Source organism: Schistocerca nitens, chromosome 9 (assembly GCF_023898315.1).
Source record: "Schistocerca nitens isolate TAMUIC-IGC-003100 chromosome 9, iqSchNite1.1, whole genome shotgun sequence".
In the NCBI taxonomy this organism is placed as follows: Eukaryota; Metazoa; Arthropoda; class Insecta; order Orthoptera; family Acrididae; genus Schistocerca; species Schistocerca nitens.
Genome location: NC_064622.1, coordinates 185,270,407 through 185,298,115, shown reverse-complemented (window position 1 = coordinate 185,298,115; position 27,709 = coordinate 185,270,407). Strand labels below are relative to the sequence as shown.

General features: G+C 41.9%; 1 protein-coding gene across 1 annotated transcript in view; it reads left to right on the top strand.

Moving 5' to 3' along the window:
• LOC126204091 (uncharacterized) overlaps positions 1 to 27,709 on the top strand; it is a 533,049-nt gene that overhangs the window by 490,425 nt on the left and 14,915 nt on the right. The gene's annotated exons all lie outside the window — the stretch shown is intronic.

The window sequence follows — 27,709 nt, the reverse complement described above, 5'->3', positions numbered from 1 at the left end:
CGGCGTAGCCACACCTGCAACAACTTCGCTATGCCACTACAGTCGATGGTCTACTCACGAAAGAGCAGAGGAGCGCTCGGCTAAGTTAGCAGTCAACGATCAAGGCGACAGCATCATCTTAGACAGGTCATCAGTGTACTGACTATCTTATGCAGAATTTATGTGAACATTAAATCAGGCAGTCTTCAACTGAAGAGACCCGTACAACTGTCTGTGTCAAACAGTAGTTTTATATCCAGGGACATATCTAAATACTCACAGTGTTGCTGTAGAAATGGATTATACAAAATTAAGTAAATCCTCATATCTGTCTTGCAATAAAGCGAACTAATATTATTTATATGTTCCAGAACAAACCAAAGAATCCACTGTTATCCCGGCGAGTGTACTTCCGTACAGCACAACGCTGCACAGCGCTGGAATGGTAGTTCTGGGTTGAATGATGAGCCGTTCATGTTATGCTCCCCCCCCCCCCCCCCCCCCCAGGGTCATCTGATCCTACACAAATTGATTTTTCCTTCTTGGGATGTGTGGGGAACATGGTCTACATACCCCCATTTTCACAGGGCATACAGTAGCCAAGGCACCAGATATATATTCGGCGAGGTTATCCATTGATCACGCTACTTTGAAATGCAATACTGTCACAAATGATGGAGCCCACGTCGAATATCTGTGAATATCCTTGGAAAATGAGAGAGTTCATCTTTCGGCTTGTACTTGTTTTTCTGAAATAAAGTCAATACTGTAGTCACTGGGATACTTTTTGTTCCACTCATTTTGAATCAACTTTTATTTCTCCTTCTTACACGAAGAATAACACGATCGTCTCACAAACAAGCAACACTCAGTAGCATTTCTGAATGAGAATGCAGATGGCGCAGATTATTAGCATATCCAAGCACATAGTTTTCTTCATGCAAAATGGACGTTTGTTGCATGGTGAATTCGTGACGTTGCGAGTCTGATGGTCAGTAGTTTGCTATTTTTCATGTTCAAGTTTTCTGGAAAGGGAAATCCTTTAAAGTTTCGAGCAACGTCAAAAGCTATTGGCCGGATGCCCTTCGAAGCAGCTGATACACGAAAGGCCATAGCAGTATACACTAAAGTGATAAAGGTCATGGGATACAGATAGCGGTAGTACAGCGTATACAAAGTATACAATGACAGTGCATTAGAGGAGCTGTCATTTGCATTTAGTACATTCCTGTGAAAAGGTTTCCAATGTCACTACGGCCGCACGAAGAAGTATCGAAATTTGAACGCAGATTGGTAGTTGGAGCTAGAAGCATGGGGCACTCAGTTTCGGAAAACATTAGAGAATTCAATATTCCGTGATGCACAGTAATAGGAATGTGCCGAGAATACAGACTTTCAGGCATTATCTCTTACCACGGACAAAGTAGTGGCCGACGGCCTTCGTTTACCGACCGAGAAAAAAATGGCTCTGAGCACTATGGGACTCAACATTGGAGGTCTTCAGTCCCCTAGAACTTAGAACTACTTAAAACTAACCAATCTAAGGACATCACACACATCCATGCGAGAGGCAGGATTCGAACCTGCGAACATAGCGGTCGCGCGGTTCCAGACTGAAGCGCCTAGAACCGCTGGGTTACACAGGCTGGCTAACGACCGAGAGTAACTTTGTTTGCATAGAGTTGTCATTGTTAACGGAGATGGAACTCTGCGTGAAATCAAATGTGGGACGTACGACGAATATCTGTCAGGGTAATGCGACGCAATTAATGGACTGTGGCAGCAGACGACCGACACGAGTGTCTCTGCTAACAGCAAACCCGCCTCCAGTGCCTCTCTTGGGCTCGTGACCACATCGACTGGATCCTACACAACTGGAAAATAGTGTCCCGGTCAGATGAATCCCGATTTTAGTTTGTAATAGCTGATGGTAGGGTTCCAGTGTGGCGCAGACCCCAAGAAGCCATGGACGCAAGTTGTCAACAGGGCACTATGCAAGCTGGTGGTGGCCCTGTAATGTTGTCCACTCTGTTTAGGCGTACATGGGGCGGAATGGATCCTATTGAGCCGTGGTAAAAATTGCTGTTTTGAAGAGCGCGCCGCAGCGCGTAGTGTGAAGCAGTCGCCCTCCGTTTCTGGCGGTGGCGCCGCTGCGGCAATCGCAGCTTTGGTGTCTCCCTCTGGTGGGAAAGGGGAAAGGTTGCCTGTTCACGTGCATTTAAGGGGCGCTATGAGCTCGCCAGTCGGTCAGTCTGGGTCAGTCTCTCGTCCCCAGCTTGCTAGTCTGTCTCTCGTCCGCAATTGTTAGGCAGTTCGTGTCTGTCTGTCGTTCGGAATCCTAGTATGTCTGTCGATCGGATCAACCTTTAAAGCCGGCAAAATGAGAGTCTTTCCACTCCGCCAGTAAGAGAACTCAGCGAGTGGTCGCCTGGTCGGGGTTTAGTTCCTGCATCTGAGTCTGTGCGTTAGGCCGCCAGTCTGCTCGAGTTTGCTCAGGCAATTGTCATTGGCGTTTGGATCGATCGGTTGGTCGGTCGCGCACTGAGACACAAGATGACTTGTCCGCCTTGGCCGTGAGGTCGCCATGTGAGTCCAGTGGGCCGCGGTGTATAGCGAGGGGTAGTGGCTTCGCGGTTGACACAAGAGCAACAGGAGTAAAACCACGACATCGGGCTGGCCGGGGCGAGCTGCGACGCCGTGAGACGGGAGATCGGCGCGCCTTCCTGCGTCCGTTGAAGCGGCTGGCAGCGGACGGTTCGGGAGAGCGTTGGGGGTGCTGCGCCAGGTCTTCGCCAGAAATCGCAGTTTATTAGAAGTTAATTGATTGGAGATATGTTGTTTCATTTACTTGTTAAATTCTACTTGTTTTCTTGGTGAGGTCCCCAGCAGTTTTGCTTTGGGGTCGTCCCACCATTCTTCTCCGTTTGCCCACCCGTGGGAAGGTGGTTGTTTATAAATTGAGTGGTCCGTTTTTCCTTGTGGAGTAGGGGTGGGTTAGAGCAACCTGCGGTTCGGGTTCTTCGGTAAACTCCCTATCAATCTGCCGTACGTTAGTAGCTGCCTCTGTCATTTTTGTCGGATTTAGTGTGTTAACGAATTTATTGCTTGGAGTGTAACGGCCTAATACCTGAAATATGTTTCGATCTTTGGAAATTTTGATATTATTGCCTATGATCTTAAGAGGTGGTATCTGTGTACTGTAGAGCATTTTAACTATTGTTTGGCCAACCTTGTAGAATTTTATATAAGATTGCATTTCATCGGCTTTTACTTAAATGATCGTTTTAGTATATAAAGTTGCCGACCTTTCACCGTAAGACTTTTCTTAGAAGTTAAAATCAAGTTGCACCTTCTGTGGCAAGGTTAATATTTTAACTGTTAGTGTTTTGTACATTTCCATCCATCCTACGGGGGGTGCAGGGGGGTGGGGGGGGTGCATAGTTTGTGTGCTTGTGTAAATTGCTAAAACTCTTAGTTTCAAGTTATCTGGTGTGTTGCAGATTTGTCTTTCAGAGGCTGTTGTGAGCGGTCTGCCCGAAAGCTCATACAGTCAAAACTTGTTTCCTTCTGCCTCTGAATAAGTTGTAACTTTGATATCTAGAGGGTGCTTTCTGATTATAATTTTAAATCTGTTTCTTTTAAAAAATGCTTTTAGGCACTATTAAAGTGAATAAAATTTCCATTTGTTAAAAGGAATTTGGATATGATTTCATCAGTTACTCCCTAGCAACTACTTCCATGCTTACATAGTGTGATTAAATGTGTTAATGTTCTTGATGAATCGCTAGTAAATAAAATAAATTCTTAAGAATATTCTTTGAAAATAAATCACGGTTCACCTATGGTTCAACGGAATCAATCGTTGACGGGATACGTTTACGTTCGTAGAGATCATTTGCAGCTATTCACAGACTTCGCCACGTCATAGGGCCACAGTTGTTCGCGATTTGTTTGAAGAACATTATGTAGAATGCGAGCGAATTATTTGGCCACCCACATAGACCGATATGAGTTCCATTGAAGATTTATAAGACGTATCGAGAGTTCAGTCCGTGCACAGAATCCAGCACCGGCAACATTTTCGCAATTATGGACGGCTATAGAAGTATCAATGCTCAGTATTTTTGCCGGGGACTTCCAAAGACTTGTTAAGTCCATGCCACGTCGAACTGTTGCACTTAACTGGACAGTATTAGGAGGTATACCACGATTTTTGTCGTCTCTGAGTAGACAACATTTCATTAGAACTACTGACGGCCTTGGGCGAGCCAGTCCTGACAAAATTCTACCATCTGGTGAACAAGATGTATGAGACAGACGAAATACCCTCAGACTTGAAGAAGAATATAATAATTCCAATCTCAAAGAAAGCAGGTGTTGACAGATGTGAAAATTACCGAACTATCAGTTTAATAAGTCACAGCTGCAAAATACTAACGCAAATTCTTTACAGACGAATGGAAAAACTGGTAGAAACTGACCTCGGGGAAGATCGGTTTGGTTTCCGTAGAAATGTTGGAACATGTGAGGCAATACTGACCTTGCGACTTATCTTAGAAGAAATATTAAGGAAAGGCAAACCTACATTTCTAGCATTTGTAGACTTAGAGAAAGCTTTCGACAATGTTGACTGGAATACTCTCTTTCAAATTCTAAAGATGGCAGGGGTAAAATACAGGGAGCGAAAGGCTATTGGCCGGCCGAAGTGGCCGCGCGGTTCTGGCGCTGCAATCTGGAACCGCGAGACCGCTACGGTCGCAGGTTCGAATCCTGCCTCGGGCATGGATGTGTGTGCTGTCCTTAGGTTAGTTAGGTTTAACTAGTTCTAAGTTATAGGGGACTAATGACCTCAGCAGTTGAGTCCCATAGTGCTCAGAGCCATTTGAACCATTTTTTTTGAAAGGCTATTTACAATTTGTACAAAAACCAGATGGCAGTTATAAGAGTCGAGGGGCATGAAAGGGAAGCAGTGGTTGGGGAGGGAGTGAGACAGGGTTGTAGCCTCTCCCCAATGTTATTCAATCTGTATATTGAGCAAGCAGTAAAGGAAACAAAAGAAAAATTCGGAGTAGGTATTAAAATCCCTGGAGAAGAAATAAAAACTTTGAGGTTCGCGCATGACATTGTAATTCTGTCAGAGACAGCAAAGGACTTGGAAGAACAGTTGAACGGAATGGACAGTGTCTTGAAAGGAGGAAATAAGATGAACATCAACAAAAGCAAAACGAGGATAATGGAATGTAGTCGAATTAAGTCGAGTGATGCTGAGGGATTTAGATTAGGAAATGAGACACTTAAAGTAGTATAGGAGTTTTGCTATTTGGGTAGCAAGATAACTGATGATGGTCGAAGTAGAGAGGATATAAAATGTAGACTGGCAATGGCAAGAAAAGTGTTTCTGAAGAAGAGAAATTTGTTAACATCGAGTATAGATTTAAGTGTCAGGAAGTCGTTTCTGAAAGTATTTGTGTGGAGCGTAGCCATGTATGGAAGTGAAACATGGACGATAAATAGACAAGAAGAGAATAGAGGCTTTCGAGATGTGGTGCTACAGAAGAATGTTGAAGATTAGGTGGGTAGACCACATAACTAACGAGGAAGTATTGCACACAACTGGGGAGAAGAGGAGTTTGTGGCACAACTTGACAAGAAGAAGGGACCGGTTGGTGGGGCATGTTCTGAGGCATCAAGGGATCACAAATTTAGCATTGGAGGGCAGCGTGGAGGGTAAATATCGTAGAGGGAGACCAAGAGATGAATACACTAAGCAGAATCAGAAGGATGTAGGTTGCAGTAAGTTCTGGGAGATGAAGAAGCTTGCTCAGGATAGAGTAGCATGGAGAGCTGCATCAAGCCAGTCTCAGGAGTGACGACCACAACAACAACAACATGTATTTGTAGATCTGCCATGGGAACTACTGACGTCACACGGAGAGCGCAGGCCTTCATCCGGTGTGCGCTGAACCCCCCGATCGGCCGCGGTCCGTGAAATCGCCCCCCGGGACAAAGGAGGACGGCGTCGGCTTCCATTAGGCGTCCGCTTTATGGCCAGCGCGTGGCCGGCCCACGCGTCACAATAAGAGCCGCCGGTTGCGACAATTAGAAGGACGCGGTGGCACAGTGGCGGAAGAGACGTCACAGCTTCCGGCGCCGGCGCGCTCCCCGGGGCGCTAAAGGATTGATTTACGCCGCGGCTCCGGCGTCCGCGAGCGGGCACGCGCCGAGCTCGTCTGCGGAGCGTGCCGTTCTATAGCGGCGATTACATTTGCCATCCCCACTTCGCAAATCACTGTCAAGTGAATGCCGCAGTGCAGTGTTTGACTCTCGAGTGTGTGATGCTGCGCCACACAATGGCGTGTGGCATTTGCTACTCCGAGTGGGGTGCTAGAGGCTGACCAGTTCACATGCGTGCTAAGTAGTATGCAGAGGCGCTTGACACCTAGCACACAGCAAGGTGAACCGACGTTCGTGCGACCTGATATCTGTTCGCTAATACATTGAACCATTCAACAGATTCTAAAGAGCTCGAAGTAGAGCAACATTATACTAGGAATACGGTGTCCAATTGGCATCCTTGCACCAAGGAATGTTAGGAATCACATTGAATTTTCTGCATGTATAAGCTGCATTCTTTTATTGTATGTTACGTTTTTGTCTTTTTTCTTTTACTTATCGATCCAAACTTGTTTACATTTCTAAACACTCTAATGTTCTAACGCAACTGCCTGTTACGGCAGCAGAGATCAGTGCGATGTGCTTGACAGGTAACCGTCAGCTTGCGAAGACCCCCGTATGTACTAAACTCTTCTGTACACGAAGACTCTGGAGAGAGAAATTAGCTGACAGGAATTGTTGTTATTATCAGCCACTACATGTAATGCGATTCCATGATTCTCGCTGCAGCTGATGACGTTTTTGCACTACTCGCTGCTAGAAACAGTGTGCCAGGATTTACTAAAATGTTGACAGAGCAGAAAATCGATACATACTTATTATGTACGGAATAAAGCTTCCAACCATAGTTGCCTTTTATATTAGGCTCCACGTCTAAAACGTTGCCATACACTTCTGATTCTCTTTCTTCTACTTCGTTCTTTCCGCGATCTTTTGAGTCACACTATGCAACATTTAAATATCTTATGTAATACTTTCAAAGTAAACGACAGCGTGGCGTCTGTCGACAGAAAACTGTTGCACGTGGAGGATCGGCATCAGAATTCACTTCTTGTCTCGCTAAAGAATCTGTTCACTAAATCTCTCTTAACGTCGTAATAATTCTTTGAAGGAAAATGTTTTCCGTTCGAAAGATTGAAGATTAAAATATTCAAACCAGTCGACGTCAATGTCAATAGAAGCGTAGCACGTAGTCGAATAGAGCGAGGATGGTGGAGGAGGACAATGTCTTTGTGAAAACAACACAGCAGCATTAATCTTCACGGAAACCACGTGAACCCAAAATCGGTGTTTAAACCACGGTCCTCCAGAATGATAAGCCAGCGCCTTTGCTACTGAACAATTTTCAGAAGGCAACCGAACAAACTTCCTCTCATTGATTTCATTCATATCGGCAATGGGTGTAGGGCACAATAATTACTTCAACATACGCCAACAGGAAGCCGTAACTCTCAACTAATTTACAGAAAATCGAGTTTGTTGATTCTGGCGTCTTATATACTTCGTATTATCGCTGTTAATCAAGAAGCTCACAGCCGAGAAAGCAGGCGCATGGTTTCATAAGTGCGAGAAGTCCCACTGCCAATACAGCTTTATCTTTTCATTCCCTCGTAATCCTAACAAAATATATAATACGGCTGTGCGTATTATTAATATTTAACTATTCATTTACTATTTTCATAATCTTTATTTTGGAAAAAAGAGGAAAAATTTTCTTTTCGTAAGGACACTGGATATAAAAAGAGGATGTTAAGAACTTTCAATCAAATCAAGTTAAACATTTAATACAATACAAATCAAATTAGGCTGAATAGATATTTACTGTGTGAAGAAGTTAGTAATTGTCTTTTGTCTGCCTGCTGTTTTGCCGTTTTTTGCCGTTAACTCACGTATTCTCTTAAGAAGTAAAACCTCGGTAGACGATGTTTCCTCCAGTTGCTCTAGATATTTTAAAGCAGTTTCTAAGGCCTTGCGTCCTTCGTTGTGAGAAATCTTGGGCACACTTTCTTCCACTACATCCGCTTCTTCATCATCTTCTTTTTCGTTTACCATGTTGACTATTTCTTCAGCTGTCACTTCAAATTCATCATCTTGGACAATCCACTGATTTATGTCATCTTCTGTCGCGTCAGCACATCCCGGAAATGTTCGTAACAATGAAAGCAGGGTAGTATTTTCTGGTTGGGTCTGCTGCTGTAGATTTTCACCATCTGGAGAATTTTGTTGCTTTTCCTGTAGCAAAATTTTCCAGGATTTTGCAATTGTATTTGCTCCAACACTCTCCCAAGATTGGGCCACGTCATCAGCTACGTCTTTCAAATTAATGCGGCGCAACTGCTCTAGCATGTCTTCTCCCTCGTCCATGGCATTAATTAAAGAGGAAAGGAAGTTTCTGCGGTAGTTTCTCTTCAGTGTCTCTAAGGTCCCTTGGTCCGTAGAATGACATAAGGATGTGATATTTGGGGACAAAAACATGGCCTTTATATCTTGATCTTCAAGTTCATCTTCATTAGGATGACAAGTGGCATTGTCTAGAAGCAACAGTGCTTTGCGAGGCAAGTTGTTGACTTTCAAAAACTTTTCAGTTTGTGGCACGAAATCGTTAAAAAACTGTTCTTAAAAATGTCTCAGCTCATCCAAGCATTTTTTGTTGTAATATTTCACCGGTAAAGCATTTTTAGATAATTTTTAAATGCTCTCTTTCTTTTGGCTTACCTATCATAGACAGTTTCATTTTCAAATCCGCTGTGGCGTTACTGCACGCAAGAATTGTCACTCTTTATTTGCTGCGTTTGTACCCTGGCTCTGCCTTTTCAGCCTTTGACGCTAACGTTTTCTCCAGTAACATTTGTAACTGAGACCAGTCTCGTCGCAGTTATATATGAGTTTTCCTTCTCCAATTCCTTGTGAAATTTGTTCCTAAGCAATTGAACAGCTTCAAAATTTGCTCAAAGCTTTTCACCACAGCCATTAAGTTGCTGAATTCCGTATCTTTTCTTCCATCTATCGAGCCAGCCTACACTAGCTGTGAAATCAGGTTCACCTTCGTTTAGTTCGTTACGAAACTTTGTAACCTCCCCACACAAAATTATTTATCAAATAATTAACCATGAACCAAGCATAAACTCCCCACAAAATTAATAATTAAATGAATTTTTCTAATATTGTAACCTCTGAACAAAATTGGCTCCCAGAAATGCATTCTGTGTGCAGAAATGCATTCACATTTAATGTAACCTCAAAATTCAATTCGTAAACCCGGAAATAATAATTTAAAAAATTAGTAACCTGGTAAATTTTATAAGGACAGCAGCGCTGCCCTTCGGCCCTGTATTCTGAATAAAAAAGCAAAAAATTCTTACCTCAATAAAAAACTGCAAATATATCTGCTCCTAAGTAGAAATTTTTCGACACAGCTTCGTGCAATGCTGACGTTTTTTTTTATTCTTGGAAGGAATGATCATGCATTGGAAATATTCTTTAAATTGAAATGAATGCTTTTCTTTAAAAAAGTTACTTTATATTGTAAAAATTATTATTGGGGCATTGTTTTGGTACAAATTAAATGACAATTAATATACATTACTAGATATGCGCAAGGCTGCTTCTTTACCTTCTACAATAATACCCATCCTGCAGAGTCCTGACCAGAGTCCCGAGCAGAGCAGACAGCCGACACGCGCCGACTCCCGCCGACTACTACAGACTACTACTGTCGACTCGCGCAGACAAGCGCAGACTAGCGACAAGCAACAACTAACGACATACTACTCTCTGGTCAGAGACTCTGTCATACCTCGCCCATCGCCGGCAACGCATACGTCTTACATAACCGTCCACTAGGGGGGCAAAAATTTGGCAGCGATGGTGAGTCAATTGGACTTGCCATGAGCAACAAATTTTTCTTAATTAACTAACTTTACAATCACAGAATATATACATATATATAGGTGCAGAACATGAAATAAAATATAGTGCACATGCACTGAGTACAGAACATATTAGGCAATGACAAAATGTATACACAATGAGTACAAAACATATTAACAAATGGCAAAAGTGCACACGCACTGTAGTAGTGAACATATCAGGGAATCACAAATGTATAGGCAATGAGTACAAATCATATTGACAAATGACAAAAGTGCACATGCACTGTAGTTCAGAACATATCAGCAAATCGCAAAATGTATATGCAATGAATACAAATCATGTTGACGAAAGTGCACACACACTGTAGTACAGAACATATCAGGAAATCACAAAATGTATACGTAATGAGTACAAATCATATTAACAAATGGCATAAAGTGCACACGCACTGTAAAACTCTTTAGCATTTTTACAACAAATAAACATATCAAGGAGTGACATAAAGTGCACACGCACTGTATAAGTCTTTAGCATTTGTACATAACATATCATGGAGTGAAATAAAGTGCACACGCACTGTATATGTCTTTATCTTTTTAGAAGAATTTAAACGCATTGTATAAGTGTTTACCATTTTACAAGAACTAGGAAAGGAATTGGAAGGATTACGTCATGGTTGTAGCACTTTAGGTTGCACGCAGCTGCACTGAAAGTCCATATCTTTCTACAGAAGCACAACACCAAGTGAGACAATCTGAAGTTCTTTTCCTTGAAGTATTAATCAGTGTAGCCAAGACACTGAAATGTCGTAATAATATTCCATGCTATCATTTTGGTAGTACACTAGGCACACCAAACAGTGGGACCATAATAACATCTCCATCGCTCAAGGTGGTGGACAGCATGTCGTGTCAACACCACGTTCTTGTAAAGTACACCAACGTAGAATTAGTGCAAAAACCAAATATAGTGCTCCATGATCATGAGGATAGACAGGACAAACGGATGTTGCAGTAATTTCTGGTAATTAGGTCAGAAGGTGAAGGACATTAAGTCACAGACTAGTCTTCATTGAGAATTACACTAGTCTAACAACTGATTTGAGTAATTGGTGGCTCTCATCGCCCAGTAACTGAAAATTTCTGTACCATGTATGAAGTATTACAGAATAATGTTCATAAATTATCTGTTTACAGAGAACATTGGCACTCATTGGCCAGTTACAAACCATCAGAGGTCATCATTCAAAACAGGAGCTAATGAATGGCATAGTATAAACATAATTCACTTAGTTATAGTAATCATTGGCACTCATTGTCCAGTTACAAAACATGTAACAAGTATTGAATAGTACAAAACATTTTTCATCATTCAAGTGACATACGACATATTTAAAATAATTATTGGCATTCATTGACCAGTTACAAGGTATTCATATAGTTTTACATAACATTATTCAGTATTATTCAGAAGTTACCATTCAAAATCAGAGTCAATTATTGGCATAGCATTTATAGAGTATAACAAAATATTATTTACAGAAATTATAGGCATAGTATTTATGCATTATTACAAAGCGTCATTCAGTATTACTCAGAACTGATCACTAGTGACATAGGACATATTGAAAATGTAACATACTATAACTATTATTCAAGGTCTGTGACTAGAAAACGTTATTCAGTATTACTCAGAATTCATCATTCAAATGACATATTACTCAGAACTGATCATTCCAGTGACATAGAACATATTGAAAATGTAACATACTGTAACTATTATTCAAGGTCTGTGACTAGAAAACATTATTCAGTATTACTCAGAATTCATCATTCAAATGACATATTACTCAGAACTGATCATTCCAGTGACATAGAACATATTGAAAATGTAACATACTGTAACTATTATTCAACGTCTATGATTAGAAACATTACTCAGAACTCCTTTTTTGTGTGCTAGCAATGCATTGCGTTGAGATCGATAATTAATTACTGGAGCATAACAATATTTGCTTTTGAGTTATTGCTGCAAATGAAGATGTGTAATGTCATTTGTCATGAGTCAGCTGTAGCAAGGTTATGAAACAAGTAGAGTATATGTGATCACATTCATAAATGACACATATTTAATGACCAACTGCTTATAGCACATTAATTTCATGAATAATTTCTCCTGCAAAAAATACAAAATGGATTATTAAACTGAAAGAAGAAACGCATATTATGCTGAAAAGTAGTGAACTTCGAATTAACAGGTAGTGAAATGTGTATAAAATATATATGTTCTCTAGCTGTCCTTTCCAAAACCTTCAGTCATCATACCATGCGATATAAGACATACTGTCAAAACGAACTGTAACAAATACTTAAATAACTACATAGGATAAATACATAAACTTCAACATTATCCTCATCTGCAAAGAAAAAACTTCATTATCCATATCATCATAACTCCATTATTATCATCACCTATAAAGAAAAACTTCATTATCCATATTAGCATATTCTTCATCATTATTCATCACCATTCATTATCATCTGCAAAAAAGTCACTTCATTATTCATTATACAACTATTCCTTATTTCTAGCATATTTCATCACTAAAACTAAGATGTGTAGTTCTGTCTGACAGCCTGCATCAATCGCCTCGCATTCTGAAAGAAAAAATTAGTTAAGACTGCTATTCTACGATGTGTATAGTATATTCTTGTTAATGCTTGTTAATTCTAATACATTTACTCTTCGTCACGAGGTATTGCATCTTCTTTCGTTCATTCCGAAGGTGAAATTTCCATTTCTGTTTAATTTATTTCTTTTACACGTTATTTCTTTATGAAAATGATGAACAAAGATTAATGTCTTGCATTTAAATCATATACCCACTAAATAAAAACTGGTTTATAGTAACATAATTGAGCATACAGCATAGCATGACAGAAAACGTAATATGTCAAAAACATAGACAGTGTGCAGGTGCAAAAAATGTACACAGAGTATCACAATGTAGCAGCAAAAAAAAAAAAAAATGTAAAATAGTCACGATGTTGAGCTATCATAAGGCAAAAATGTCAAAGTCAACTGGTGTTTGTTATATCTTAAATATTTCATAGTGCATACAAACAAAACAGGAAAACAATCATATATACATGAAAAATGGAAAATATGCACGGTCTGATATATGACGACAAGAAATGTGACCTTCTTTGTGTTCAGCTTGTATGTTGTGTAGTTAATAGAGGGGAGAATTGTAGACTTTCATGTAGAGAGAATTTAATAAAATTAATATCTCACTAGATAGAATTGCATAATTATTCATAAGATACGTAAGTTTATCTGGAAAAATGTGCACGGTCTGATGTGTAACGACAAGAAAAGCGAACTGCTAACCTTACATTACTGGGCACTTGCCAAGAAAAAATACGACAATCATCAGTAAGAGTTCATGTGAATATAATTGCATAAGTGGTCAAAAAAAATTAGGAAATGGCATTACAGTGTGATAATTCATAAAGAATGTTCATTCAATAAAAGGTTTGATGTTGGAGACGTGGCGGTTCCCTTTGGTTTTTCTGGTTCTCAAAGTTTCGACGTGTACTACATTAGGGTGAGGAATGCTGCGAATTCGATATGGACCTGCGTATAAAAGCTCAAATTTACTACATCTACTCTTTCCTCTGTTGGATAAATAGTGTGTACGTACTAATCTCTTCTGTCCAATGTGAAAGTCACGGCGTGTACAAACCTGTTTTTATTGTCTTCTCCGGCGCTCTGCGGCACGTGTGATGTTGTTCAGCGCAATGTCAATTATTTCATGGTGTCGTAGTCGACGAGATGTAGGAAAGGTTACTAATTCTTTAATTTTGTTAATTGGTTCAACATTTTTCAGTATAACAGACGGAGATAGCATAGTAGATTCATTTGGTATGGAATTAATTACATCCTGGAATGAGAGTATGTATGTGTCCCAATCAATATGTTTTTTATGGCAGTATATTCTACACAGTTTACCAATTTCTTTCATTAATCGTTCACAAGGGTTCCAAGAAGCATGGTACCTGGATATATAGATCGGAGAAATGTTTCTAGCTCGTAACATACGTGTCCATATAGCAGATCGAAACTGTGATCCATTGTCAGAAATTGTTTTCAATACATGCCCTACATGAAATAAAAAATGTTTTACAAATGCTTTCGAAACAGTTTTAGCAGTAGCTTTGCGTAACGGAGTGAAGGTAACAAATTTTGAAGTGAGTTCAACAGCGACAAAGATGTAGCAAAAACCTCTATTAGTTCTGGGAATCGGACCAAAAATGTCTACAGCGGCCATATATCTCAATTTAATCGGTACAATAGGATGTAACGGAGGAACATGTGAAGTCGTGTCTGATTTAGCTTTCTGGCAGATTTTACATGACGCTAAAACTCGTCATATACGTTTCTCCATGTTGGCAAAATAACAGTTCTGTTTCAGTATAAGAAAACATTTTCTGGCTCCGTAATGTGCGTAACTTAAATGAGTATACCAGATTAATTTGTTAACAAGTTCGTCAGGAATGCATAATAACCAATTGTTGCTGTCAGGATGAGAGCGGCGAAACAGAATATTATTGCATACAGTGTAATAGTTTCTAATGGTAACATTATTCCTATCTTGCCAAAGATGGTTAATTTCTTTCCACACGTTGTCTTTACTCTGCTCTTGTGCTATGTCTTGTAATGACGACGAAACGAAATTTTCAAATGCAACTTGTTGATTGTACATGACGCTGAAATTTGCTTTGCAGATGTTGGTTGCGATGTCTTGCTGATTGTTGTTAAGAGAACGGGATAGTGCGTCTGCTACAATATTTTGTGTGCCGGGAATGTGAACAATTGTAAAATTAAAATCCTGCAAATAAAGTTTCCATCTACTTAAGCATGTAAAAACTGTATCGCTCTGTGGTCTGTGTAAACGGTAGTATGTCTTCCATAAAGAAAATGCCTAAATCTGGTAAAAGCCCATACAACACATAATGTTTCAAGTTCTGTAACAGAATAATTTCGTTCAGCAGGTGACAGAATGCGACTCGCAAAGGCTATGTTTTTAATTACTGTACAACCATCTTCTTCAATTTCCTGAAAAATATGTACGCCTAAAGCGGTGTTAGAACTGTCGGTGGCAATGGAAAAATTTCTGGTAAGATCTGGGTGCGATAAAAGTGGTGCATTCAACAAGGCATGTTTCAAATAACATTTTTGTGAACAAGATTCTGTGTATCTGAAGTATTGCTTACGTTACTGGAAGATGCAACCTGTACTGTATTTAGTCAAATTCTATCTGATGTGCTATTATTTGCAGGACGATGCTGCGGCATTTCCACTATTTGTACTATTTTGTTATTTCTTCCTGACGTATCACGTTCGGGATGATACCTACTGTCTGGTTCATTCATGATAATATGTTGTTGCGGTTGATTTTGCTGCTGGTAAGACCGACTGTTATTAAATGTACGCGGAAAATTGTGCTCATTACTTTTACCTCTGTCATGATAGTCATTTCTATACGGTGCATTGCGCTAGGAGTTAAAATGATGTGTTTTCTGTACGTAGTTATTTCCTTATTGCTGTGCGTTACTATTTGTTGGAGCTGACACTATACGCGCTGGCGGCGAAACATTAATGCTTGTTTGACCTTGTACATTACATTGTTGGTTAGGCATGCTAACCGGTTGGCTTTCATGCTGTTGCGGAGAAAAACATCTATTGTTACCAAAATGTGTTCGCTGTTGCTGATAATTTTGACGATTACTGGAAATGCTGTACATACCGATGATTACAATTTTATCTGTTATTAAAATTACGGCGATAGATGTCATTTCGGGAGTGTCTAAAGATAACTGTCACTTTCGGTAAAATTTGTCATATCAGGTTTTCTTTACTCATTCTTAATCCTAGATAGAGCGATAGTTAAAGAGCTGTTTTAATAGATATAAAGAATAGTAGAAGAGAAGACAGCAGTGCTGTAAACTAAAGATGAAATAGCACTACTACGGCTCGGGGCCCTGTGCACGCTACGGCACATATTCATTAAAGTGTAATGAATCCCCTGAGGTCAATTACGCGCTGCAAATAAATTTTAGTTTCTGCGTTACAGGCAATGCCGGTGAAAATTCAAAAGCAAATTGTTGTATCCATGCCAAAGCTAGTTTCTGCATTACAGGCCAAGCTGGTGAAAGTCCAAAAATAAGTTGTCGTATCCAGTTCATAGCGTGTAGTTGTGCTCTGTCATTTTTAAATACCTTAGTTTTTTTACAGATACAAATTGCTTATAATCAACGTTATCGCCACTGAATGTGTGAACAGGTTCACGATTGCATAAGAATCTGTTTGTCTGTGTCACTTCGTATTCAAAGTCACGTAGTCTTTGTAAATTACCTAAGTTACACTTGCTGTGTGAATGTGTCAAATATTCGGAATGTGGCGTATGCTGTGCCGTGTTATTGACTGAAACATTTTTTATTTCTGTTACTTTAATGCGTTCCTCAATTTGGTTGTTCTGTTGTTCAAATTTCTTATCAACTTCCGTATCCAGAGTGTGTGAAAGGTCTGGTGACTTTAAATTAAACTCGTCGCGTATCTGTGTTGCGTTTTCTGAACATTGTTCAGTGACTGCATTAATTTCATCTCTAAGTGATTCTGTTGTCGCTGCATGTGTATTATTTAATTCTTGTGCAACAGATCTAATTTCTTCACTACTGTTACTAACACAAGCCTCAATATCGTCACGTAACTGTTCTTTAGTATCATGACATTGCGCGGCAGCGGTTGTAATCTGTTCACTAAGTTGTTTGTTCTGTTCGTTAAGGTTGTCGTGTTTTTCATTCGACAGTTTGAAACTTTCATTAAGTTGTTTGATCGACCTGTCATATTTTTCATTGAGTTGTTTGCACGATTCATTAAGTTTGTCGTATTTTTCATTAGCTTGTTTGAAAAGGTTGTCGAAACTTTCATTACGTTGTTTGTACGATTCATTAAGTCGCTTGAGATTTTCATTAAATTGTTTGCAATGGTTGTCGTAATTTTCATTAAATTGTTTGAAATTAGCACTAAGTTGTAGCAATAATGCCATAATTTGATCCATGCCAATATTACCTACTCTATTCTCTGTGCTGTTTGATGGCGTACATGCAATTGTCACGTTTTGTGAAACCATTTGGTCATTCGGTGATTCTCGAAAAAGTTTCCTAATCGGATGTGCACTGTTAGTCACTACCTCGGAATCAAATAAATCTGCCGTACTTTGAGTACACTGTTCATTTTCGTTAGAAAAATTCATCTTTTCACTATGCAAATTTTGCAAACCGGGTGTGTTAAGCTGGGTAACGTTCATTGTAACAGAACGTCCCGCGTCATCACTTGTCGTTAAATTAACAGAGGACACAATTGAATTTGTTTGCTCACCATTAGCATTAAAATCATTACTAGTGGTCGGTAGGCACTGCTTGTCTACAATTAGGGGATTATCATCATTACACTGAGTGTCGCAAGTATTATCGATCAAATTATTAGAGTCGGCTATTTCACTCATTGTACATCGCGATGTACTGTTAACAGTTTTTCGCGGCATTTTTACACAAATCAAAATTATTCTCAAATGAAACAAAGACAATGCAAAATGCAACAAACACAAATACAACAAAGAGCAACAAATTGCCGATGATCTGTGAAAGAAAGAGTGACAAATTAGTAAATGCGCTGCGCCAGATGCAAACTACACTTAAGTAAATAAGAGCAGATATATGACTACTTCTCAGAAGATTCACAAAGAAATACGATTCTGGCCGGATGTCGCCAAGTGTAACCTCCGCACACAAAATTATTTATCAAATAATTAACCATGAACCAAGCGTAAACTCCCCACAAAATTAATAATTAAATGAATTTTTCTAATATTGTAACCTCTGAACAAAATTGGCTCCCATTTATAGTCTGTGAGCAGAAATGCATTCACATTTAATGTCACCTCAAAATTCATTTCGTAAACCCGGAACCCGTAAACCTGGTAAATTTTATAAGGACAGCAGCGCTGCCCTTCGGCACTGTATTCTGAATAAAAAAGCAAAAAATTCTTACCTCAATAAAAAACTGCAAATATATCTGCTCTTAAGTAGAAATTTTTCGACACAGCTTCGTGCAATGCTGACGTTTTTTTTTATTCTTGGAAGGAATGATCATGCATTGGAAATATTCTTTAAATTGAAATGAATGCTTTTCTTTAAAAAAGTTACTTTATATTGTAAAAATTATTATTGGGGCATTGTTTTGGAACAAATTAAATGACAATTAATATACATTACTAGATATGCGCAAGGCTGCTTCTTTACCTTCTACAATAATACCCATCCTGCAGAGTCCTGACCAGAGTCCCGAGCAGAGCAGACAGCCGACACGCGCCGACTCTCGCCGACTACTACAGACTACTACTGTCGACTCGCGCAGACAAGCGCAGACTAGCGACAAGCAACAACTAACGACATACTACTCTCTGGTCAGAGACTCTGTCATGCCTCGCCCATCGCCGGCAACGCATACGTCTTATAACTTTAAGGCTTTTTCCTGCAAAATAGGTCCCGACATGGGTACACCTTTATCCTTATGTTGAGTAAACCATAGGAACAAAGCTTCACTTACTTTTTCATAATCATATTATTTCATGGTCCTCCGATCTTCCTAAACAGCCGAGGTTGCTCGCTGACGACACCACTTCTCAATTTCATTGCGGTTCCCTTTCCAGTCTCCAACTGTTGTTTTCCCGAAGTTATAATCTTGCGCCACTTTTATTAAAGTTTCAGCATTGTATATTTTTTTTAAAGCTTTAAGTTTTTCTTCCATTGAAACGACCACCTTTCCACTACAGACCTACGTTAGCACTGAGGAGTGAGGAGTAGCAGACGGCGACAATGAACTAAGTATCAATAAACATGTCACTGACCTGTCATGGGCTGGCGCACGGCCGGCGCGGTGAAAGGGTCGGATAACACAGAAGGTTGGATAACCGAAGATCGGATAATCGAGACTCCACTGCACCTACATTTTTAAAAGGTATAATACGTAACTCATGGAACACTGCACGAATCAGGTTGATACTGATCACAGAAACATGGAAACCTCCCTGAAGAGGCAAGCTGTAGAGTCTGTCGAAACGTCGGCAATTCAGTTGCTATAGTGTTTTATACTGACGCGGCCTAATCCCCAAAATTATTTTCTTCTTAATTATACTGACCATAGCCGGTCGGAGCGGCCGTGCGGTTCTGGGCGCTACAGTCTGGAGCCGAGCGACCGCTACGGTCGCAGGTTCGAATCCTGCCTCGGGCATGGATGTGTGTGATGTCCTTAGTTTAGTTAGGTTTAATTAGTTCTAAGTTCTAGACGACTGATGACCTCAGAAGTTAAGTCGCATAGTGCTCAGAGCCATTTGAACCATTATACTGACCATGGAAAACTGCGAACTTATACGGAAAGCAGTAATTATTGCGACATACAACACATGTAATAAAAGGCGAGATTTTGCATGTACGTGTTTTTTTTATGCGAGTCTATTCGCAAAACAAACTTGGTTTACATTCATAAACAGTTCTCCATCATCACACAATTTCGTCGCGTATCGCTCATACCTGTTGTTGAAATTACGAGGAATCGAAGAACAAGTACCGGAAGCTGGATTCGATCCAAAAACGTCGTCATTATTAAATTAAGCGCGTACTCCATAGGCTGCGGACTCCTTCAATACTAGCGGCGATACGAAGTATTCAAGCGCGCGTAATATTTTCAAACTCGATCTTCTCGAAAACAGTTCAGGGTTGCGTCTCCCTGTTTACATAATTTAAAGTCCTAGTCGTACTCTACAGATCCCATCAATATGAATCAAATCGGTAAGGGCAGGTTCGTATGGTCCCATTGTCAAAAAATTCTCCGTTCGTCTTCACTGCCATCGAATACCTGCCATTTGCAGTCAGTTATTGGGCAAGTTCATATGGTCCCCTTGTCAAAAAATTCTCCGTTCGTCTTCACTGCCATCGCATACCTGCCATTTGCAGTCAGTTATTTAGAAATGGAGCAAGTCACCACCCAAGTCATGTGTTCATATCTATTACTCTTAGATTCAGTCTGAAGCCCATTGCAATTTATGATTTGTATTTGGAATCAAACAGTAATTCCGGTTCCAGGAGCAGAGTTTTGTTCGGCTGTTCTTACCTCGCCTCTGAGGGCAGTGTGAACTCATTATTAATTCCAGCAACGTCGCTTCTTTTTCACTAAAAACTGCTTTCCCTCTTTAGGTCAGCCGGGATTTCAGTACAAAACCGCGAAAGTGTCAAGCCTACATTTTAAATGGTGACGTCTTGCAAATACCACGGAAATTTCAAGTTCACAGCCAGCTGTTCCGTTTCTTGCACACGATTTCTTTTCCTCTCGTCCGCCACCGCTGTGAGAAAAGCAGGTGGCCGTGGCTCTCACATCGCATTTCGATAGGCGGCACACACACACACACACACACACACACACACACACAAAAGAGCACACAGTGGCATAAACGTCAAGGGTGACGATGAGGCTAAGTGATCACCTAGGCGCAGGCAGACAATGCCAGTGGCTGGAGTTCCTTGAGGGAGTCACAGCTTTTCCACGGTTCCCTGGACAACACAAGCCCGCACCAGAGTTGGAAAGTCGGACGCAAGAAAAACTGCCGAATTTATAGGGCGGGAGCGACACGGTATCAGGGCGGCCAGAGTCGGCCCCTCAGAACAGGTGCCGACGCGGGGCTCGCCTAATGTCCACCTATTAACGCTTTTTCATCCGTCTTCCCGGACGGCGACATATAAAGCAGCGGCCCTGTCCATTGCCTTAAAACGCCCGTCACCACATGTGGCGAGAAATCGCGCCTGTAGCTCAGAAGAATTTCTGCCTGTACTGCCTGATTAGGTACTAGGTCACATACGAAAAATCGAGATCCTTTTATTGGATTTGTCTACCCACGAATAGCGTTCGACAGTGTAAATTGGTGCAAAGTGTTTGAAATCCCCGTAAAAATGAGTACGCACTGTAAGATGAGTAACATAAAACAAATACAAGAACCAAGAAAGAATAACAGCCGGTGATCAGCAGACAAGTACTTAATTAGTCTTACCCCTCTGATCCCACAAACCGCTGTAGGAGTTTCTGCTCGTCAAACAGCCTCCTCCGCAGCGTTCTGTCCCTGCCATCTTCTTCCCTTGGTCAAAATATTTGAAGAATCTTGGCCACCTTGTCTTTCCATCTTCTTCCATCTTATTTTCGGTCTGCCTAAGATCTTCACAGGATTGATTTCTTCTCCGACCTTCTCTCACTCTTGATCCGTCCTCTCTTCTATAGACGGCCGGCCCATCTCAGACTCCTTCTCTTGCCTTCAGCAACAATATGTGGTTCATTATAAACCTCCCTGAGCTCCCTGTTTTTTTCTTCTTCGGCATTTTTCTCCCGATAAATAGGTGCAAATATCTTCCGCAGGATTTCATTTTCGAAAATCTTTATATTTTCTATTTATTTATTCTCCATATTTCTGCCTCCTACAATAATATCGGTCTGAGTATAGTTATTATATCCTTGTTTATGTTCCCCTTGATAAAAGTTTGGATGACAGTAGTTTGTTGAGTGAATACGATGCACTAGATGCCGCTTTAATCCACGCATCTACAGTGACGGAAAAAAATCACAAAATGAAGATGAGCGAATGTTTGTAAGCGCGCTTCTACATCTGTAACATATTGTCTATTCAGATTTCATTCATGTCAAAGACGACTGCCGATATTAGCGCCACTATAAGGATGCAAATCGGGTTTGGTGAAAAAGCATGCTGTAACGATCGTGAGCGTTAGTTGCCTTTGAGATCGGATTTGGTGTGTTTATTTTGGCCAAGAATGCCTTTCAGGTGACAAAGACGCCATTGTCAACACCTCACTGAGTCACAACAAGGTCGTGTAACACGGCTACGAGAAGCTGGATGCTGCTTCTGCGATATTAAATTAAAGCTTGGCAGGAATGTAGCCATTGTACCCTACTGGCCATTTAAAATTGCTACACCAAGAAGAAATGCAGATGATAAACGGGTATTCATTGGACAAATATATTATACTGGAACTGACATGTGATTGCATTTTCACGCAATTTCGGTGCATAGATCATGAGAAATCAGTACCCACAACAACGACCTCTGGCCGTAATAATGGCCTTGATACGCCTGGGAATTGAGTCAAACAGAGCTTGGATGGCGTGTACAGGTACAGCTGCCCATGCAGCTTCAACACGATACCACAGTTCGTCAAGAGTACTGACTGGGGTAGTGTGACGAGCCAGTTGCTCGGCCACCATTGACCAGACGTTTACAATTAGAGAGAGATCTGGAGAATGTGCTGGCCAGGGCAGCAGTCTAACATTTTCTGTATCCAGAAAGGCCCGTACAGGACCAGCAACATGCGGTCGTGCATTATCCTGCTGAAATATAGGGTTTCGCAGGGATCGAATGAAGGGTAGAGCCACGGGTCGTAACACATCTGAAATGTAACGTCCACTGTTCAAAGAGCCGTCAATGCGAACAAGAGGTGACCATACCATCACGCCGGGTGATATGCCAGTATGGCGATGACGAATATACGTTTCCAATGTGCGTTCACCGCGATTTCACGAAACACAGATGCGACCATCATGATGCTGTAAACAGAACCTGGATTCATCCGAAAGAATGACGTTTTGCCATTCGTGCACCCAGGTTCGTCATTGAGTACACCATCGCAGGCGCTCCTGTCTGTGATGCAGCGTGAAGGGTAACCGCAGCCATGGTCTCCGAGCTGATAGTCCATGCTGCTGCAAACGTCGTCGAACTCTTCGTGCAGATGGTTGTTGTCTTGCAAACGTCCCCATCTGTTCACTGAAGGATCGAGACGTGGCTGCACGATCCGTTACAGCCATGCGGATAAGATGCCTGTCATTTCGACTGCTAGTGATACGAGGCCGTTGGTATCGAAGCACTGCGTTCCGTATTACCCTCCTGAACCCACCGATTCCATATTCTACTAACAGTCATTGGATCTCGAGCAACGCGAGCAGCAATGTCGCGATACGATAAACCGCAATCGAGTTAGGCTACAATCCGACCTTTATCAAAGTCGGAAACGTGATGGTACGCATTTCTCCTCCTTACACAAGGCGTCACAACAACGTTTCACCAGGCAACGCCGGTCAACTGCTGTTTGTGTATGAGAAATCGGTTGGAAACTTTCCTCATGTCAGCGCGTTGTAGGTGTCGCCACCGGCGTGAATGCTCTGAAAAGCTAATCATTTGCATATCACAGCATCTTCTTGCTGTCGGTTAAATTTCACGTCTGTAGCACGTCATGTTTGTGGTGTACCAATTTTAATGGCCAGTAGTGTACATGATTGCTGTAAGCGGTGGTCACCGGAATGTAAGATCCCAAGAACACCGGGCTCGGGACGGCCACGTGACACTACCGAGAGGAACGACCGCGGAGTTCCTCGTATGGCTGTGGCGCATCGTGCTGCATCTGCAGCAGCAATCTGAGCAGCAGTTGGCACCACAGTGAAACAAAGAACTGTTTCAAATCGGCTATTTGAAGTACAGCTCCGTGTCAGACTCCCTGTAGCGTGCATTCACTGACCCCAAATCGCCGCCATTTGCGACATCAGTGGTGTCAAGCGAGACTTCATTTGAGAGCAGAGTGGAGGTCTGTTGCGTTTTCTGATGAAAGCTGGCTCTGCTTCGGTGCCAGAATGGCCGCGTGTTGGTTAGGAGCGGGCCACTTCAGGGCTTGACTTCTAGAAACACCTGACCTACTCCTGAAGGTATGGTCTGAGGTGCGATTTCATGTGACACCCGAAACACTCTTGTTGCTACCCCACGCACCCAGACTACAAATTTGTACATCCATTTGGTGATTAGAACTGTTGCGCTGCCATGAGCAGCATTCCACGGGGTGCCTATCAACAGGGTAACGCTCGCCTGCATAGCGCTCCATAGTGTGTCGACACGTTGCTTTGGCCTGCTCCATTATCAGTTCTGTCTCCAATTGAGCACATATGGGACATTATCGGATGACAATTCCAATGACATTAACCGTCCCTAAATTGACCGAGAGAATGTAACAGGCATGGAACGTCATCCCACAAACTGACATCTGGCACCTGCACAACGCGATGCATGCACGTTTGTATACTTGCATTCACCATTCTGGCGGCTACACCGGTTATTATTGTACCAGAATTACACATTTGTAATGGCTTATCACGCGCTTACCGTAACCAGTGATCTTGCAATGTTAATCCCTTCAGTATGTTACCTAGACAAAGGTATTCCTGAAATTTCATTACTCTACATTAATTATGTTTTGGCTTTGCGATTTTTATCCTTCAGTGTATTTCTTGTTCCTCATCATTTCTGTTACTTACTACAACCCCCAGATATTTAAAGTCTACTGCTTCTTCAAACACGAGATTACCAATCTATTTTAAAGGAAAATCAATTTTAAATCAATGTTTCTCAAAATCTCGAAGAATTATATGAAGCCTGGGAAACGTTCTGATGTTTGGTTTGTAGGGGGAAGAGCTGTGATGCCAAAAGTTTTCTGAGGACTCTGGGAGGCTCGTGGATTCTTATGTAGTTTCTGAGGACGGCGGACACTGGCGGTTCTAGCAGTTTCATTATATCTATTTGGATTACATGCAGTTTCTTGTAAACTCAGCTCTTCCACAACGCCTAGGCGTTACGGATGCAATCTGATTCGTGAATGCTCAACCACTCCCGTAACTCATTCAGACTAATCGGAGGTCAGAGTACGGCGCCAACGTCTCGCCCGACTGCGTTCCAGTGTGGTTAGCAGGACTGGGGCTCAGGTGATCGGGAGACCACACAAGAACCATTATACAGGGTGGTCATTGATAGTGACCGGGCCAAATATCTCACGAAATAAGCATCAAACGAAAAAACTACAAAGAACGAAACTCGTCTAGCTTGAATTGGGAAACCATCCACAGACTATACGGGTCACCGGACAGATTTTTTGCACGCGTTCTATTTAGCGACGAAGCGTCATTCACCAACAGCAGTAATGTAAACCGGCATAATATGCACTATTGGGCAACGGAAAATCTAGGATGGCAGGGACAAGTGGAACATCAGCGACCTTGGTGAGTTAATGTATGGTGCGGCATTATGGGAGGAAGGATAATTGACCCCCATTTTATCGATGGCAATCTAAATGGTACAATGTATGCTGATTTCCTACGTAATGTTCTACCGATGTTACTACAAAATGTTTCACTGCATGACAGAATGGCGATGTACTTCCAATATGATGGATGTCCGGCACATAGCTCGCGTGCGGTCGAAGCGGTATTGAATAGCATATTTCATGACAGGTGGATTGGACGTCGAAGTGGGGAAAGTTGAAGGATATTTGCTATCGTGATCCACGGACAACGCCTGACAACATGCGTCAGCGCATTGTCAATGCATGTGCGAACATTACGGAAAGCGAACTACTCGCTGTTGAGGGGAATGTCGTTACACGTATTGCCAAATGCATTGAGGTTGACGAACATCATTTTGAGCATTTATTGCATTAATGTGGTATTTACAGGTAATCACGCTGTAACAGCATGCGTTCTCAAAAAAAAAAAAAAAATGGTTCAAATGGCTCCGAGCACTATGGGACTCAACATCTTAGGTCATAAGTCCCCTAGAACTTAGAACTACTTAAACCTAACTTACCTAAGGACATCACACACACCCATGCCCGAGGCAGGATTCGAACCTGCGACCGTAGCAGTCCCGCGGTTCCGGACTGCAGCGCGAGAACCGCACGGCCACCGCGGCCGGCTGCGTTCTCAGAAATGATAAGTTCACAAAGGTATATGTATCACATTGGAACAGCCGAAATAAAATGTTCAAACGTACCTACGTTCTGTATTTTATTTTAAAAAACTACATGTTATCAACTATTCGTCTAAAATTGTGAGCCATATGTTTGTGACTATTACTGCGCCATCTATCAAAAAGCGAAAAAAGTGGTCCAACTAAAACATTCATATTTCCTTACGTACTAAACGAATATGTAATTCAAAATGGGGGTTCCTGTTGAAAAAAAAAACGCAGTTGATATCCGTTTGACCTATGGCAGCGCCATCTGGTTTCTCCCTTCAATCTAGGCAAGTTTCGTTCTTTGTAGTTTTTTCGTTTGACGCTTATTTCGTGAGATATTTGGCCGGTCACGATTAATGGACCACCCTGTATAGGTGTGATGTTGCTCAAACCGTTCTTACTCAACCAGCGTGCGATGTGGTAGTGTACTGTCTTACTGTATCTACAAGTCACTTAATCTGGGTACTGTAGAATAACAAACGAATTGAAAAGTTGGTCCATATACAGAGCTATACTATATAAGTTCGCCCGGTTAGCCGAGCGATGTAACGAACGGCTATCCGGGCGGGAAGGAGCGCCTGGTCCCCGGCACGAATCCGCCCGGCGGACTTGTGTTGAGGTCCGGTGAGCCGGCCAGATAGTAGATGGTTTTTAGGAGGTTTTTCATCTGCCTCGGCGAATGCGGGCTAGTTCCCCTTATTCTGCCTCAGGTAATGTCGGCGATTGCTGCTCAAACAAGTTCTCCACGTACGCGTACACCACCATTACTCGACCATGCAAACATAGAGGCTACACTCGTCTGGGGGGTCCACCGGGGCCGAACCGCACAATAACCCTGAAAGAGTGGTTCGGTGTGGGGCGTGGGGCGGCGGATGGTTGAAGTGGACTGCGGTAATCGTCGGGGAGGGGGGGGGGGGGGGGCGGAGCTTCTCCGTCGTTTCTAGGCCCCCGGTTAACATACAAAACAATACAATACTATATAAACATCCCCTGGCTGTGGTAAGGGCCGTACCACCTCTGTTTGGTGTTCGGCGCGCTTGTACTTCACCATTGGCTTATACCAACATGTCGTAGGTTGCTGAAGGAACCAAGCTTTCCAAGTTGAGTCGTGCTGCTCAGTTTCATTCGAATTCCCGGCGTCTGTCTGGCCTTTGTTTGTCGGCTTCTGAAAAGTTCTTGTTCTGGTGGAGACGCTGGCCTCGCGGTGGCAGCTCGCTTTCACCGGCGGTGGCCGCGAGAGAGCGCCATCGGCAGTACAGCGTACGGAATGATCGATGCAGGGAGTCTTGTGGAGCGACTCTGGCCGGACAGAAGTGGCAGCGTGAGTTACTACACGACTGCCAGAATGGACAGGAGGAGACTCCATCGCTTTCCAGAGCGACAGGCCCACAGGTGCTCGTGTTCAGTTGAAGGGGATCATCTTCATCCCTGGCCGTTCTTCCACTAGTTAGTGACCTTGTTTAACTCTTGTTATTTGGCGGAATGGAAGTAGTGCCGTGATCCTGGACACGAATTATGGACCTGGTTACAAAACTCTAACTGATGGCTTAGCTGTTTGCTTACGGGAATTACCAAAAGAATGAGCCTGGATAGTGTCATCTTGGTGTCAGTTCTTTCATATTTATTCTGTTAATCTGAAAGCCAACCCATTGTTCTGTTCTACGTATTTCCTGACATCTTCAAGGCAATGGGCGCGTATTCTTAAACCCCACCCTTGAAATGTGAAAGTTTCTG